Source organism: Pseudophryne corroboree, chromosome 9 (assembly GCF_028390025.1).
Source record: "Pseudophryne corroboree isolate aPseCor3 chromosome 9, aPseCor3.hap2, whole genome shotgun sequence".
NCBI classification, from domain to species: Eukaryota; Metazoa; Chordata; class Amphibia; order Anura; family Myobatrachidae; genus Pseudophryne; species Pseudophryne corroboree.
Genome location: NC_086452.1, coordinates 31950511 through 31969785, shown reverse-complemented (window position 1 = coordinate 31969785; position 19275 = coordinate 31950511). Strand labels below are relative to the sequence as shown.

At 46.3% G+C, this 19275-nt stretch overlaps 1 long non-coding RNA gene across 1 annotated transcript; it reads left to right on the top strand.

Annotated features, from left to right (window-relative positions):
- The first annotated feature begins 3778 nt into the window (after positions 1 to 3778).
- Positions 3779 to 4820, top strand: LOC134956646 (uncharacterized). Its single transcript, XR_010186054.1, has 4 exons — positions 3779 to 3881; positions 4128 to 4295; positions 4400 to 4543; positions 4648 to 4820. It is a non-coding gene; the product is annotated as an uncharacterized LOC134956646 (long non-coding RNA).
- The last annotated feature ends 14455 nt before the right edge of the window (positions 4821 to 19275 follow it).

The following is a 19275-nucleotide window of genomic DNA, read 5'->3' as shown; positions in this document are numbered from 1 at the left end:
GAATCTTCTTTTTTCCAATGGCACATTTCTTATTACAAAGTGATTTTATAAGCGCACGCTTCTTTTTAAGGTAGTTCAGCTGCCGTTGAGACAGCGGTATTTTGCCTTTAAGCGTGTTGAGCGCTATCTCACAAATGGCCGTGACTAAATCGTTTGAAGCGTTGGATAAAATAGCATTTCTTTGGATTGGTGTTGCTTTAATTAACGTTTTTAAAAGCACCCAATTACGTCTTATCCGCCCCGACATGTTCACCGTTGTTAGAATGGCAACAAATGACTAAAGGTTGTACTGTTATAGCTTTATAGAACCACGCTTCTTAATGACAAAAGCGACAGGCTTGTCTGGTGGGAATAAGCCGCTTCGTAAACGATAATCGTCAAGAGCGTTGTTTCTTAAATCAACCAGCAAATACCCATAAGGGGCAGCCGTCGCGGATTCATAGGATTCGAGAAAAAAACGATGTTTCGATGGGTACATTTGTCTAGCCAGAATGCCCACCTGCATTTTATCCCTGGGGTTTTTGAACAGGACCATATATTTTGTGTTTAAATGTATAGTTCTGCTCTTTTTACCTTGACAAAATATGTTTTGGACAAGGTACAGGATACTGAGATTACGATGATGTACATACTTTGTGAAAGCCTTCTCAACCTCAGAATTATTACTTGCCGCGTCCATCAAATCATCAATCACTGTTAAATTAACCTTATCAGGGGGAAAAAGTTGATCATCGCTAAAAGACTCTGGTAACCCCTCTATAAAGCGCGTACAGGGGTAATCACGCAGAAGTTGGTCGTATATAGGTTGCCAACAGGTGTAAAACCAAACAACATTATCAGGTACATGAGTCATATGTGTTGCAGCGTGTTGCAACAGCGTTTTGACAAAATAACTTTTACCCGAATTGGACGGCCCCGCTAAAATACATGAGAAAGGGTGTTGAAATCTGGTGTCCATCTTAATAGCCAAACGGCAGTGTTGTGAAGTTGTCCGTAAGAGACCGTTTAGTATAAACACACCTTTGCGTCTTCTGCAAAGTACGCGTCTCTATCTGCCAGCACTTTTTCACACGTACTATACCGGGTTGACGGATCACAACCTTTTTCTGGTCATCGCCTTCGGGGTTTAAAGGATAATCTAAGACCAGTTCTTTCAGGCTGTCAAAGTTAACGTGCTGCGCATTATCAACATTGAGCGTTATACCTTTAACTTTTAAACAGGTCTTTCCGTTGTTTAGTCGATAGCCGTATGACTTGGGACCGGCTGAGACAAATTCTGTTATATGGGTGCCTGTGGGCAGTTCGCTGGTCAACTCACCTAAATAATCACCCAATGGCGGGCTCCAGTCACCGGGTCTACTGACAAAAATTACAGAATCGGTGTCGTGATAAAGACATCTATCTTGTAATCTATACAGTAGTTTGTACAGTTCAACACGGGCATAAGCCGTTGTAAAGATGGCTATAGTTACATTTGAAATTGCACCCCTGGTGTAATGGTCTTTGGCATACTTCCAATTTACCATAACTGTATCATCGTCAATAAAATCCAAAGCAGACACGTCATAGTACGGTAAGAACGCGTATTCAAAAAGTTTGTCGGGGTCGGTCACTAGACACGTATTGGGCATGTTGCTACGTTGACCAAATTTACCCCATAAGGAATTTAAAAACAATTTTGAAATTTGTCTTTTAGCGGGGTTGATTTCTATGTGTTCGGGTCGTAAAGACAAGCCTTCATTCTTTTGATAGGCGTCTATATACTCTTGGCGTTTCTCGGCGTCTGTACACCATTCGGGATAACCAGAGGCCTCTTGTTTATCCCTGAGGTGCGTTTTAATGTAGCCTGAAAACAATTTGTCAGATCTCTCATCAAAATGCCACACCTCATAGATTTTACATACCTTGTACCCCATTTCTACAGCCAAGTTTAGTTCCACGGTACACCATGTACCGATGAGCGCACGTTTTTCTGAATCATGAACGCACGGCTCAGTCTGTCCAGACTCAGCGCATGTGCGACATAATGGAAACATTAACTTGCCGCCCATTTTAACTGGCAGAACCGGAAAGAATAGGCCACGAGGTGGATAAACTTTAACCCTGGCAAAACCGAAATACTTTGTAACATCACCAAAGTCCTTATAAATAATGCGTGGGTGCTGTATAGGATACGTTTTGGTTTTATTAACATACGGATAGAGACTGGTGAAATCAAAATAGTGTATTTTTTCATCACAGCCTGTTTTGTGATACAGCTTTATGGCGTTTGTGCGCCCGCCATAAAGAGCATCACGTGGCTCCAAGGGTTCGGGTAAATCTTTACCCTTCAGAAAAGCCTGTAGATCCGCGTCAGAATCTAGCATAGACTTCCATTCACAACCCCAGATTTCACGTATCTGAAATCCACAACGTTTAAGGTAGTGCAACTTTACCTGCGTCTTGTGGTGTAATTGACCGTAGGTCGTTTTAGTCAGTTTGTTTTTATCATCGGCGTTGTAACAAGCACCACAGCCGTGGTAAAAACAACCTTGGAATTCAAATGCAGTGGGTGTTCCGTTAATCACGGCATAACCATCCAGGCTGTATTTACCAACTTTCTTCTCACCCCCTTGTAAAGCGTGTCTTATACTCACCCCTTCTTTGTGTTCTATGTACATTAACCACTGTATGGCGGGCGTTGAGTAACGCTTCTGCGTCTTGTGATAGTTATCACCCGGTACAAGCGCCAGTGTCTTTTCCTGTAAAAATTTACACCGGTACATGGCCATGCATACGCTCGCCAACGTAACTAATTGAAAAGCCTCGATGTGACGTTTAACCACAACCTTTTTTTTTTTCTTTGTTATTAGAAACTCCTGTTCTGTCATGGCTATAACAGCAGATCTGAAAGCATCACAAGCTTTTTGTAATATTTTCACATCGTCTTTACAATATCGTACGAGCTCTTTTTGAAAGTTAAACGGTTTGTGTACACACTGTTTATACCAAGCTGTAAACTCAGATAATTCATCAGGCATCATGTATTGTGGACCAAAATACTCTATTGACGGCATAGTTCCTATGTAATTTTGGTTATCAGCGGTGTTAAAAAAATGTGGGAAATAACCTTTGGTACCGTCAAACCCCATTGCCTTTGGTAACTTGCTAAGCCGCATGGGTAAAAAATTTAAAGAGTCGATAAATCTTATCTTCAAATCTTTTACCGTGATGCACATTATGTTGCCGCCTCTAGATAATAATTCAATCTTTAATTTCTCCTTAATCAGCTGGCGCAGCACAAAATATGCATCATAGCGACCTGCATTATGGGCTATGAATGTGTAATGCTCAAATTTTGGTTTCATGAATGTCTTTACAAAGTCTTCGATACATGCAACACCCTTAAACTCCCAGTCTTTCTCCCCCATTAATGTTAAAGCGTAACAGTAGTTTGGTATGTGCACACCTGTCTCCTGCATACACTCAAAATCATAAAAGATGTATTTCTTTGTGGGCTCTTCCGGCTTGATGGTTTGTATATAGCACAAATGGTTCGAAAAACCATCAACGAACACCTTACAAATGGGACACTTTAGGCCTCGGCAGTTATGATCTGTTCGCCTGTAGAGACAACACTTGTCACAATATACATGTTCAAGACAGGATATTTTGTGATCAAGAGCTAAAGCTTTGTGTCGCTCTAAACACTCGTTTGATCGACAAAATACCCTATATTAAATAGTAATTATTAAATAATTATTATTTTCTCATTTTTATTTCCCCCGATTTGACAGTGATCACAAATACAGAGAATTTCGATTTGTCTGTTGATAGTCCCTTTGGCTTAGACTTCAGCGCTATACCGGATTTTAATAATATTTTGGAATTGGCGCCAGATTGTGAGTAACATGATATCTTTATTTATTTTTTATTTTATTTTATTTTTTATTTTTTTTTTATTTATTTTTTTATTTATTTATTTATTTTTCCACGGCTAAAGAATTAAAAATAAACCTTGTACAGTTGTGCTGATTTGTTGTCAACTGTACACACTTTATATTCTCAGTAATGAATCGCTTTTTCATGTTATTCTAATTTTATACCGTATGTAATATTTATTTTTTTCATTTTTTCACCGGCTAAAGATGCCACAAAAATGGATGATGCGACGGCTGATGGTATTCTACGGGATATATTGAACAAACCTGATTATTGTCACAACACCTCTATACAGAACAGCAATGTTGTTGATGAGCAACCGTTTTTCCCACACGCTACAGGGGGTCGTGCTAAAACATTCGAATATAAAGCAGGTGTGTAATCAAACACTGTTATATGGTATATTGTTATGCGGTTATTTAAATACTGATTTACAGGCAGATGCGTTTATATTTATTTTATAATATATGTATTACAGATGATGCTGTAGCAATGCGCTATGCACCGACGATACCAACATGCAGTGATACAGTAGCGCAAATACACCGTCTTAGTACAAGCGGGAAAATATCAAAACGCACAACCGCCGCTGAAACGGAAAGCCATCAATTCGCAGCAGCAGGTGTGTAATCAAACACTGTTATATGGTATATTGTTATGCGGTGATTTAAATACTGATTTACATGCAGAGTCGTTTATATTTATTTTATAATATATGTATTACAGATGACGCTGTAGCAAGACGCTATGCTCCTTTGATACCAACAGTCAGTGATACATGCGCGCAGATACACAGGCCTAGTACAAGCGGGAAAATATCAAAACGCACAACCGCCGCTGAAGCGGAGAACCATCAATTCGTAACGCCGGCAATTGTACATAAGGGCGTTGCTAGGTCATCAGTTATGGCTGTGCATAACGTCTGTATCGTCCCGAACAAACGAAAGCCAGCTCGACCAAGAACGAATGAGAGAAGTCATAATTCAACATTTACAGATCTGAAAAGAAAATTGTCATATTCCGAAAATGATAAGCCGCAACGGAGAAGGATCGCGTTACAAACTGTATCATGCGTAAGTAATGATGTTGCTGTAACATCAAAACACACAGCGTTTAACACTGCAGACCGGGATGTCGCTGGTAATACAAAGACTGTAAAGGTTAAGAGGGCATCGCGTCTCTCAAGAAGTAATGTTAAGCAATTGTCGCAATCCGCTGTAATCACAATTCCAGATACACAGGTTTGTTCTGAAACAGAAACAAGGCACATAGCAGGCATTGGTTTGTTATCAAATATTGACTCAAGAAGTAATGTTAAGCAAATGTCGCAAGCCGATGTCATTACTATTACCGATACACAGGATTGCTCTGAAACAGAAACAAGACACATAGCTGGCAATCCTGTGATATCAGATATTGATGACATAAATGGGCAAGAGCTTATTACAAACTGTGTAGAGTCATGTTTATCTGTAATGTGTTCATTTTTTCAGCAGCGTAGTGTTAGTTTATTTCATTTATAGATAATCGTACAGCACATCGCGCCTTTGATTAATCTCGATGATGTTATCAAATAGAGCGTATATTATCACATTGACTGTCCGGTCCAACGCTTCTGCAAAGCGGAATTCGGCACGTAGATTGCCTGTTCTTATCAGGGAAAGGTGTTCTCCACACTCCTGTTCTGGTGAAAGGTCAAAAGCGAATAGCGTGTAGCCCCTGAGGTACTCTTCGCGGTCAATCAGTATACCATTGTCAGATTTCTGCTTATTTGTGATTTGTATGAGTGACATATACTCTCTTACAGCATTACCGCTTTCAAAGTCGGGTTGAAATGGCTTGGCGGGGTGCGGCGTTCCATCCAGATAAAGGGACGCAAAACTTACATTTTTATGTTCAAAGCACAGGGGGTTCCGGTTATGGATTCCTGAAAATGATTCGTTATCCACGAAACCTGCTATAACTGTTTTCGGTACTTGTCCTAAAAATAAATTTTCTAGATTAAATACTCTACTGCCTGTTGGTACGCTGTAGATTTTCATCCCAACGCGGTCAATCGCGTATTTCGCGTTACCGTTTAACAGAGCCTGCGCGTGCCCAATCCGCACGGCCGGTGAGACCTGAACTCTTTTCACGAACAGGGATGCAGCTGTGATCTGTATTTTAAAGGCATCCGCCTCAGACGACATCAAGCAGAATGCGTCTTTGTTTCTGGTTAGTTTAATCTTCAGATCAACGGCGTTTAAAATTAGTTTATGTTGATGGAAGAGGTCGCAGTGAAGCGGGCCTAGCAGTTCAACAGTGCGACTCTGCGCTGTTGCGCCTGCTCGTTTTTTGAATCCCGTATTCGGGCCGTCCAGCGCCGTGTTGTTAAATTCACCATCCACATCTTTGTAAAATAGTCCTGTTGTGTGTTTTGTTGACAATGCGTCCGAGCTGTAATTTAATATAGTCTCAATGTACGCGCGGTATGCGTAAAGATTGTTGGATTGTGATATGAGCCTGTCGCCCAAAGTTACATCCACTTGGTTGAATAAAGTCGCTATTGGGTAATTAATAAGCGCGACCCGCGCACCTTGCGGTATCGGCGTGTTATCGGTTCGTACGATCTTACATGTCACGTACAACAGCGTATTGTTCAGATCGTAGTAGTGTTCACCGCTGGCTGCTATATAAAATTCAAGCGGAGCTGTGTCGGATAACGCCGCTAAAGGTTGAACTTCGACGTATAGACTTTTCTCTATGCTAGTTTGTGTCGGGGGCACGTCAAAAAGATCCAGCTCTGTTTTTGCACATTCAACGGATTCGTGGTGTATGAAAGACATGTTTAAAAAATATCACCAACGGCACTCTTCGGCTTTCTCTTCTTCTTTGAGTTGCGTCGTCTCTGTTTTTTATTTAAAAAGGGTATGTCCCAAGGCGGAAGCGTTATCACACGCTTCCGTTTTCTTTTAGACACGCCTTTTCTTGTATACATTAGTCCTGAACCGTCTTGCTTTGCTTGGTTCGCCTCGTGTATCTTATTCACAACGGCCGTTGTGGCTTGCCCGATAACATCTTTCGCTATATTACGAACCGCTGTCTTCATATGCGGTTTAGCCAACTCTAAACCTCTCCGGAAAAGAGGAACAGCTTTTCTGAAAAGACTTCGAAAAATACCGCCTAAACCGCAGCCGTACATGTATGCGCTGCCGTGAAAACCTGGTAATCCATTACCGGCTTGAGATTTATAATATTGCGCATAGAGTCCCGGATCGCCATAATTTTTTACAGCGACCATTCTGCTTAGTTAATAAAATTCAGTTTTGCGGCGCCTGAAGTGTAGCTTCACGATCGCTTTCCCAAACTTAAATGCCATGTTCTCGTTTTGGTCGTTCTTTATCTCTATGGCTATCGTGTCAAAATGTGTTTTGCACAATGGTACGTAATCGGGTTTCTCGTATCGTATTGTGACAACCTCATTGTTATAACCCTTCATTTCAACAGTGCGAAGTAGCGGTACATAACTATCCCCGACCCGTTGGTGTTCGATAATGTCTGTGTACACGTACATCGTATATTGGCCGCCTTTGATGTCGGCGCATGGTTTAGAAATATTAGTTTTAGGTTGTAAACCCAGTATCCATGTCAGCTTAGAACCGGCGTGGATTTGATACAACAGTTTACTGTCACATGTTACAACGCGTGCAAATGGGTCATACGTTAGTCTTAATCCAACGTCCAGTTTCAGTTGTACAATTTCAGCGTTGATTACGTTCAGTAACGCTTCGATTGTTTCATAAAAACCGGGTTTAATGCACAAACTCGCGACTCTCGCCACCGGCTGTTCCGCCGTTCCATCCCATGATAATTGCAGTCTACAATCTTGTAAATCCAATGTATTCCACGTATGCGGGTATTGTATCTCAGTAAGTGCCACTGCCCATTCGCCATTTAAGTCTATCGGTTTAGCCAACTTTGTCGTATAGTTAGAAATCTTATTTTGCGGGAAGGTAACAGCCGATGCGTTGCTGGGTAAGGTTATGTAGAACGACTTGTCATCCATCGCTCGTCTTGTTAGATACTGATGATCTTTATATGTCTTTTATCACCGATGCTGCGACCCAACTGTTAAATTTTGCGGGGTAACCGCGCCACTTGACTAACGCGTATTTACGGCCTCTGACCGTCTTATTTTTTAAAATCTTTTCCACTTTGTAAACTCTGTTATAGTTTTTTGGTATGCTTTGAAGCTCTTCGGGGTAAAAACTACCTGTTATAACTTCACCATACAGATCTGTCAACTTATAAAGCGGTTTAATCCCTTTAGTGTTCACACTATGTACAACAAAAATCTCCTCAGAAAAGCTCTGTTCGTAACCTTTCTGAAATATGTCCTTATATTTAGAAATACGGACGTGGTCACCGATTCCTAAACAAACTGGTGCTTTCTTACTTCTAAAGTAATCACCGTAAGTCGTTTTGAAGACACTCAATGCGTTAGAGTCATTCACATCGTTTGGAGCGCACTTAATCGTTCTATGGTATGTGTTATTATAGCTGCGTATGAAATCTTGTAAAACGTCTATATATCTGTAGGTATTCTTTGCCGTGAAATAGCGCCACATGCGTGTTTTTAAAGTCCTATTGAAGCGCTCTATAACAGCCGCTTTCACATCGTTATTGGTCGTGAAATGATTTATACCGTATTTTTCTAACACCTTTTTTAGGTTTCTGTTTAGAAACTCTTTACCATTATCGGTTTGTAGCTTCATCGGCACATCACCGCGCTGGAATATTTTTTCAAAAGCATTAGCGACCGTTGCTGCATTCTTAGCGGTCAGACTTTCACCCCACACCCTCTTACTGAATATATCGATGATTGTTAATATGTATTTAACGCCATCGTTGTATTTTGACAAATCAGCGAGACCAAATCGCATTGCCACTGTTGGTTTATACCCGATACACAAATCATGTTCCTTTTATAGTTTTTTCTTGCTGGCTTGTGCAGCGTGTATGCGTCTTGTTCTTGTAACCACTTTCTTACGTCGGATCTTTTAAATTTATTTTTAACCGACCCATAATATTTATCGATGCCGCTAAAACTACCTGGTTTTAACACTGTGTAATATGCATCTTTCATCCGCCTGATTTGACGCGCCGCGTTGCGTGACATTCTGCGACTGGTGCTGCTTGACACTCTGTGACTGGTGTTACGCGACAATTTTTAATACGTTTTAATATCGAACACTATCAATTTATATAAAATTTAATATAAAATTTTATATTAAGCGATATAAAACACTATCATTTAATATTAAAAGGGGGCGGGGCCTAGGAGAAGTGGGTGTGGTACCTGTCAAGTTTGACAGAAAGGTTGACTTTATCTACTAACAGTAACAGAACACAGAGGGGGGGTGACACAGTGACAGAACACGGGGGGACACAGTGACAGAACACAGAGGGGGGACACAGTGACAGCACACAGAGGGGGGCTGACACAGTGACAGAACATGGGTGGGTGACAGTGACAGAACACAGGGGGGAGGTGACACAGTGACAGAACATGGGTGGGTGACAGTGACAGAACACGGGGCAGTGACACAGTGACAGAACATGGGTGGGTGACAGTGACAGAACACGGGGCGGTGACACAGTGACAGAACACGGGGGGGGACAGTGACAGAACACAGAGGGGGGGTGACACAATGACAGAACACGGGGGGGACACCATGACAGAACACAGAGGGGGGGGGGGGGGTGACACAGTGACAGAACATGGGGGGACACAGTGACAGAACACAGAGGGAAGGGGGTGACACAGTGACAGAACATGGGTGGGTGACAGTGACAGAACACGGGGCAGTGACACAGTGACAGAACATGGGTGGGTGACAGTGACAGAACACGGGGCGGTGACACAGTGACAGAACACGGGGGGGGGACAGTGACAGAACACAGAGGGGGGGTGACACAATGACAGAACACGGGGGGGACACCATGACAGAACACAGAGGGGGGGGGTGACACAGTGACAGAACATGGGGGGACACAGTGACAGAACACAGAGGGAAGGGGGTGACACAGTGACAGAACACGGGGGGGACACAGTGACAGAACACAGAGGGGGGGTGGCATAGTGACAGAACATGGGGTGGACACAGTGACAGAACACAGAGGGAAGGGGGTGACACAGTGACAGAACATGGGGGGGACACAGTGACAGAACACAGAGGGAAGGGGGTGACACAGTGACAGAACACGGGGGGGACACAGTGACAGAACACAGAGGGGGGGGGTGACAGTGACAGAACACGGGGGGGACACCGTGACAGAACACAGAGTTGGGGGTGACACAGTGACAGAACACAGAGGGGGGGTGACACAGTGACAGAACACAGAGGGGGGGTGGCATAGTGACAGAACATGGGTGGGTGACAGAACACGGGGCAGTGACACAGTGACAGAACATGGGTGGGTGACAGTGACAGAACACGGGGCGGTGACACAGTGACAGAACACGGGTGGGTGACAGTGACAGAACACGGGGCGGTGACACAGTGACAGAACACGGGGGGGACACAGTGACAGAACACAGAGGGAGGGGTGACACAATGACAGAACACGGGGGACACACCATGACAGAACACAGAGGGGGGGGGGGGGGTGACACAGTGACAGAACATGGGGGGGACACAGTGACAGAACACAGAGGGGGGGTGGCATAGTGACAGAACATGGGGGAGACACAGTGACAGAACACAGAGGGAAGGGAGTGACACAGTGACAGAACACGGGGGGGGACACAGTGACAGAACACAGAGGGGGGGTGACAGTGACAGAACACGGGGGGGACACCGTGACAGAACACAGAGTTGGGGGTGACACAGTGACAGAACACAGAGGGGGGGGGTGACACAGTGACAGAACACAGAGGGGGGGTGGCATAGTGACAGAACATGGGTGGGTGACAGTGACAGAACACGGGGCAGTGACACAGTGACAGAACACAGAGGGGGGGTGGCATAGTGACAGAACATGGGTGGGTGACAGTGACAGAACACGGGGCGGTGACACAGTGATAGAACATGGGTGGGTGACAGTGACAGAACACGGGGCGGTGACACAGTGACAGAACACGGGGGGGGGACAGTGACAGAACACAGAGGGAGGGGTGACACAATGACAGAACACGGGGGACACACCATGACAGAACACAGAGGGGGGGTGACACAGTGACAGAACATGGGGGGAAACAGTGACAGAACACAGAGGGAAGGGGGTGACACAGTGACAGAACACGGGAGGACACAGTGACAGAACACAGAGGGGGAGTGACAGTGACAGAACACGGGGGGGACACCGTGACAGAACACAGAGTTGGGGGTGACACAGTGACAGAACACAGAGGGGGGGTGACACAGTGACAGAACACAGAGGGAAGGGAGTGACACAGTGACAGAACATGGGGGGGACACAGTGACAGAACACAGAGGGAAGGGGGTGACACAGTGACAGAACATGGGGGAGACACAGTGACAGAACACAGAGGGAAGGGAGTGACACAGTGACAGAACATGGGGGGAACACAGTGACAGAACACAGAGGGAAGGGGGTGACACAGTGACAGAACACGTGGGGGACATAGTGACAGAACACAGAGGGGGAGTGACAGTGACAGAACACGGGGGGGACACCATGACAGAACACAGAGTTGGGGGTGACACAGTGACAGAACACAGAGGGGGGGTGACACAGTGACAGAACACGGGGCGGTGACACAGTGACAGAACATGAGTGGGTGACACAGTTACAGAACACGGGGCGGTGACACAGTGACAGAACATGGGTGGGTGACAGTGACAGAACACGGGGCGGTGACACAGTGACAGAACACGGGGGGGGCACAGTGACAGAACATGAGTGGGTGACACAGTGACAGAACACGGGGCGGTGACACAGTGACAGAACATGGGTGGGTGACAGTAACAGAACACGGGGCGGTGACACAGTGACAGAACATGGGTGGGTGACAGTTACAGAACACGGGGCGTGACACAGTGACAGAACATGGGTGGGTGACAGTGACAGAACACCGGGCGGTGACACAGTGACAGAACATGGGTGGGTGACAGTGACAGAACACGGGGCGGTGACACAGTGACAGAACATGGGTGGGTGACAGTGACAGAACACGGGGCAGTGACACAGTGACAGAACGTGGGAGACAGTGACAGAACACGGGGCGGTGACACAGTGACAGAACACGGGGGGGACACAGTGACAGAACACAGAGGGGGGGTGACACAGTGACAGAACACAGAGGGGGGGTGGCATAGTGACAGAACATTGGTGGGTGTCAGTGACAGAACACGGGGCAGTGACACAGTGACAGAACATGGGTGGGTGACAGTGACAGAACACGGGGCGGTGACACAGTGACAGAACATGGGTGGGTGACAGTAACAGAACACGGGGCAGTGACACAGTGACAGAACACGGGGGGGACACCATGACAGAACACAGAGGGGGGGGACACAGTGACAGAACACAGAGGGGGGGTGACACAGTGACAGAACACAGAGGGGGGGTGACACAGTGACAGAACACAGAGGGGGGGTGACACAGTGACAGAACACAGAGGTGGGGGTGACACAGTGACAGAACACGGGGGGGGGGGGCACAGTGACAGAACACAGAGGGGAGGTGACACAGTGACAGAACACGGGGGGACACAGTGACAGAACACAGAGGGGGGGTGACACAGTGACAGAAAACGGTGGGGAAAACAGTAACAGAACACAGAGGGGGGGGTAACACAGTGACAGAACATGGGGGGGACACAGTGACAGAACACAGAGGGGGGGTGGCATAGTGACAGAACATGGGGGAGACACAGTGACAGAACACAGAGGGAAGGGAGTGACACAGTGACAGAACACGGGGGGGGACACAGTGACAGAACACAGAGGGGGGGTGACAGTGACAGAACACGGGGGGGACACCGTGACAGAACACAGAGTTGGGGGTGACACAGTGACAGAACACAGAGGGGGGGGGGGGGTGACACAGTGACAGAACACAGAGGGGGGGTGGCATAGTGACAGAACATGGGTGGGTGACAGTGACAGAACACGGGGCAGTGACACAGTGACAGAACACAGAGGGGGGGTGGCATAGTGACAGAACATGGGTGGGTGACAGTGACAGAACACGGGGCGGTGACACAGTGACAGAACACGGGGGGGACACAGTGACAGAACACAGAGGGAGGGGTGACACAATGACAGAACACGGGGGACACACCATGACAGAACACAGAGGGGGGGGGGGTGACACAGTGACAGAACATGGGGGGAAACAGTGACAGAACACAGAGGGAAGGGGGTGACACAGTGACAGAACACGGGAGGACACAGTGACAGAACACAGAGGGGGAGTGACAGTGACAGAACACGGGGGGGACACCGTGACAGAACACAGAGTTGGGGGTGACACAGTGACAGAACACAGAGGGGGGGGGGGGGGGGGTGACACAGTGACAGAACACAGAGGGAAGGGAGTGACACAGTGACAGAACATGGGGGGGACACAGTGACAGAACACAGAGGGAAGGGGGTGACACAGTGACAGAACATGGGGGAGACACAGTGACAGAACACAGAGGGAAGGGAGTGACACAGTGACAGAACATGGGGGGAACACAGTGTCAGAACACAGAGGGAAGGGGGTGACACAGTGACAGAACACGTGGGGGACATAGTGACAGAACACAGAGGGGGAGTGACAGTGACAGAACACGGGGGGGACACCGTGACAGAACACAGAGGGGGGGTGACACAGTGACAGAACACGGGGCGGTGACACAGTGACAGAACATGAGTGGGTGACACAGTTACAGAACACGGGGCGGTGACACAGTGACAGAACATGGGTGGGTGACAGTGACAGAACACGGGGCGGTGACACAGTGACAGAACACGGGGGGGGGGGGCACAGTGACAGAACATGAGTGGGTGACACAGTGACAGAACACGGGGCGGTGACACAGTGACAGAACATGGGTGGGTGACAGTAACAGAACACGGGGCGGTGACACAGTGACAGAACATGGGTGGGTGACAGTGACAGAACACGGGGCGTGACACAGTGACAGAACATGGGTGGGTGACAGTGACAGAACACCGGGCGGTGACACAGTGACAGAACATGGGTGGGTGACAGTGACAGAACACGGGGCGGTGACACAGTGACAGAACATGGGTGGGTGACAGTGACAGAACACGGGGCAGTGACACAGTGACAGAACGTGGGTGACAGTGACAGAACACGGGGCGGTGACACAGTGACAGAACACGGGGGGGACACAGTGACAGAACACAGAGGGGGGGTGACACAGTGACAGAACACAGAGGGGGGGTGGCATAGTGACAGAACATTGGTGGGTGTCAGTGACAGAACACGGGGCAGTGACACAGTGACAGAACATGGGTGGGTGACAGTGACAGAACACGGGGCGGTGACACAGTGACAGAACATGGGTGGGTGACAGTAACAGAACATGGGGCAGTGACACAGTGACAGAACACGGGGGGGACACCATGACAGAACACAGAGGGGGGGGGGACACAGTGACAGAACACAGAGGGAAGGGAGTGACACAGTGACAGAACACGGGGGGGACACAGTGACAGAACACAGAGGGGGGGTCGCATAGTGACAGAACACGGGGGGAACACAGTGACAGAACACAGAGGGGGGGTGACACAGTGACAGAACACAGAGGGGAGGTGACACAGTGACAGAACACGGGGGGGACACCATGACAGAACACAGAGGGGGGGGGGACACAGTGACAGAACACAGAGGGAAGGGGGTGACACAGTGACAGAACACGGGGGGGACACAGTGACAGAACACAGAGGGGGGGTCGCATAGTGACAGCACACGGGGGGAACACAGTGACAGAACACAGAGGGGGGGTGGGACACAGTGACAGAACACAGAGGGGGGGACACAGTGACAGAACACGGGGGGGGACACAGTGACAGAACACAGAGGGGGGGTGGCATAGTGACAGAACACGGGGGGGACACAGTGACAGAACACAGAGGGGAGGTGACACAGTGACAGAACACAGAGGGGAGGTGACACAGTGACAGAACATGGGTGGGTGACAGTGACAGAACACGGGGCGGTGACACAGTGACAGAACATGGGTGGGTGACAGTGACAGAACACGGGGCGGTGACACAGTGACAGAACATGTGTGCGTGTGTGTGTGTATGTATATATATATATCCAGCAAAGAAAAGATGGCACTCAGAGACTATTTTGAAATGGTGAAAGAAGATAACTGTATTGAGATGTTACAGCATCTAACGTTTTCGGAGCAGTTGCCCCGTCCTCAGGATAACATCTACAGCAAAACATACATGGACAACACATACATAAATACCCTTACCTGTCCCTCATGTTCCCGCTCCGTCCAGCGCTCAGACCGCACGCCCACCGGAACCACTGCTCACTGAACTTCCTGGTGCGCGGCCCCCGTTGCTGTGGTAACCGCAAAGCATGCGTTCCACAGACAGCTTCCTGCGCTCCAGCAGCGCAGCCGAGGACACCGAATGGGATCACGGCACAAGAGCTGCAGGGAGAGGGAACACATAAGAAAACCAACATATAAAATATATACAGATATTTCAGAGGATACAAACAGGATCAGGAATAGTATAATTTAGTTTAACCCATTATAATACCATAAGTAATAAAAACCGAAAGATCACAGTGACAAACAACCAAATCACAGTAAACTATTCCAATTGATCTTTTCGTTTAGCCCCATAGGGCTCGTAGTGCCCAGACGAACGATCCAACGGGATTCTTTTATTAATAATTGTTTGGCACGGTCACCACCCCGAAGGGAAACAGGTACATGATCTATAATGTAGTATTTTAGATCGTCGAGTGTGTGACCTGCCAGTTTAGAATGTCGGGATACTGGCTGATCAATATCTTTCCCATTTAGGGTCATATTGATCGCCGACCTGTGGGCATTCATTCTCTCCCTGAATTTCCTGGTAGTCTGGCCGATATAATAAAGGCCACAAGGACACACGATAATGTACACTACAAAAGTAGTCGTACAAGTGAGGACAAACCTGATGTCAAAGATTTTATCAAGATGGGGATGTTTAAAATTTTTACATGCTACCATATATTTGCAAGTAGTGCAATTAAGGCATTTATAACAGCCTGGGGGTTTGGTATATACATTAACCGGTTTTTTGATCCCAAGATCTGTAATATCAGCATGAACTAGTCTATCACGTAAATTACTACCTCGTTTGAACGCTGCCAGAGGTCTCATGTTTTTAAAGACAGGGAGTTCCTTGTCTGAGCTCACAATGGGCCAGAGTGCATTAGTGGCTCTCCGAATAATGGGGCTGGCCGTGGTGAAATTGCTCACCCAGGGAATAACCCTGTCGTGAGAACGTTTAACAGGTTGTAATAAGCTGGCCCTATCCATCTGAAGAACCTGCTTTTTTTGTTCCTCTAGGGCTAAAGGACAATATCCCCTGTCTCTAAATTTAACTATAAGTTCATCCAGGGCTTCTGGCAAACGATCAGGATCGCTAGTGATGCGTGCAAAGCGCATCATTTGTGATAACGGCAACCCTTTTTTTAAAGCTGCCGGATGATGACTAGATGCCCTCAAAAACGTGTTCCTGTCGGTACATTTAGAAAAAACTTCTGTTGTAATTTTACCATTGTTAACAGACACCAGTACATCAAGGAAGTTGGCACTACTAGTACTATGGGTATAGGTAAATTTAATAGGTGAGTCAAAACTATTAATGGAAGTCATCAATTGTACAAACCGCTCCTCACCCCCGGTCCACAGAAGAAACACGTCATCTATGTACCGGGTGAAGAACAGTATGTACTGACTAACATCAATGTCACTGAAAAACATATCGGCCTCCTGAAAAAACATGAAAATATTCGCATACGAGGGGGCCACAGGAGATCCCATGGCACACCCTCGTAATTGAAGAAAAAAACCCCCATCAAACAAAAAATAATTGCGCCTTAATGTTAATTCCAACAAAGTCAAAAAAAGTACATGATTGAAGCTTGATGTAGGAAGATGATTTTCCAAGAACCGTTTCATCGCAATAAGTCCACCCTCATGGGGGATAGAGGTGTACAGACTAGATACATCCAAACAGCATAACAAGGTGCCACTTGGTATGCTGTCAATGTCCTTAAGATGATTCAAAAAGGAAGTTGTATCTTTCAAAAATGTTTTTTCTTTCAATAGAAGTGGCTGAAGGATACTATCCAATAATTGAGAGACAGGCTGTAACAATGAGTCCCTGGCAGAGATTATAGGTCTGCCAGGAGGCTCCCTCAAGTTTTTATGTATTTTCGGTAAAGTATACAGCACTGGCACTTTAGGGTGCTGGACACAGAGAGCTTTAAATACTTTTTGTGGAATTTTATTCTCATTGTGTGCCTTCTCTAAAATTTGAAACAATTCTTTTTGATAGACAGCCGTCGGATCCATACTCAGTTTCATATAGACTTCACGATCTTGTAGCTGACGTTGGATTTCCAATCTATATTTGTCAAGGTCTTGGATTACTATGGCCCCGCCTTTGTCGGCGGGTCTGATGACAATGTCCTGGTATGAGGCAAGATCTTTCAAAGCCAGGTATTCCACTTTAGAGAGATTGGGACGTACTTGACAAGGGGTAGACGTGAATCTATTCACCGACTCGTCCAGCAAACGGTTAAAAGTTTTTAGGGAAGCGTTAGTAGATATTGGATCGTAGTTGGACCTTGAGGCTGACTTCAAAAAAGAAGAAAAAACATTCTCTTCCTGTGTGGAAGTGTTAAATTGATAATGTTCCTTCAAACGTAGTTTCCTGGAAAAATTATGTAGATTGACTTTCCAGTCAAAGTCATTATGTTTATTAGTGGGAACAAAACTAAGTCCCAGATTCAATACTTTTGATTCACTAGGAGTCAAAGACCGTCTAGACAAGTTAAAAATCAAGTTTTCTTTTTGTTCACCAATGTGACTTTTCTGGGTTCTCTTGTTCTGACCACCCCGGCGGGTGGGAGCGACTCGTTTTGACGTCTCGCCTCCTTTTCTGGTTGATCTAAAGGGACCGCAGATTGAGACCCTTGATCCTCCGAGTCGGAGAACCTGAAGTCACTGTCGCTACTTGATTTATTCCGGTCAGCTCTTACTCCCTGTGTTCTTTTCTGCCAGGGTCTTCGTTTTTTGCCACCATCCATTGTTGATTGAGTAGTCTCACCGCCATATAACCATTTGTACACGCGGTTATCATCGTAGTCTGAATCAACAGCAAATTTCTTGTTCCTCTTGAATTTTAATAAATCTGTGCGATAACGGTCACACTGGGTCTGTAATTTTTGAAGCCAATCATGGCTAACATCCTCTTCAAGCTTCTGGCGATTATCTTTCTCGAAAGCGGTAATTTTTGATCTAATGGCAGAAAGTTCTTTATTAGCTTCATCTACCACTAGGATCATGAGGTCGAATGCGCACTTATTGAGGATAGCAATCCACTTCCTCACAAAATCAGGATTATTTCTTCCTATCGTCGGGACATTCCTGACCCTGAAACCTCGTGGTATCTTGTGTTCTCTAAAATAATTCGATAAAGTGACACTGTGCAATAAAAAGTCCGTTTCACGTTTTTTCATTTTTAGCAGCTGGAAATAGATGTCCTCCGCCTTCAACGCTGGATCTGACGGAGTTAGCAACTCTTTGGATAATATGTCTTCAATTTCTGCAGCAGAAAAACTGAAGGTTTCACCAGGTGGGGTGAGTAATAACCCTTGTAAGCCAGATGTTTCACGTGCTTGTGCTGAACTGGCTTGATCCATGCTGAATATTTCAAAAAACACACAGTGTCACTGATATAAACAGATATAGATAATCTGTAGTGATGCACGCTGATAAATCCAATCAATCAAAATAATCAAAACGTCGGTGCCTTACAACGGGTGCTGTAGCACAGCACAAACATACACATCCACAGTATGTCGGCACTCAGTGTATAGGTATCCAGCTGCTCCGGTGCCTCTCAAACAGATAAACATCCAGCAAAGAAAAGATGGCACTCAGAGACTATTTTGAAATGGTGAAAGAAGATAACTGTATTGAGATGTTACAGCATCTAACGTTTTCGGAGCAGTTGCCCCGTCCTCAGGATAACATCTACAGCAAAACATACATGGACAACACATACATAAATACCCTTACCTGTCCCTCATGTTCCCGCTCCGTCCAGCGCTCAGACCGCACGCCCACCGGAACCACTGCTCACTGAACTT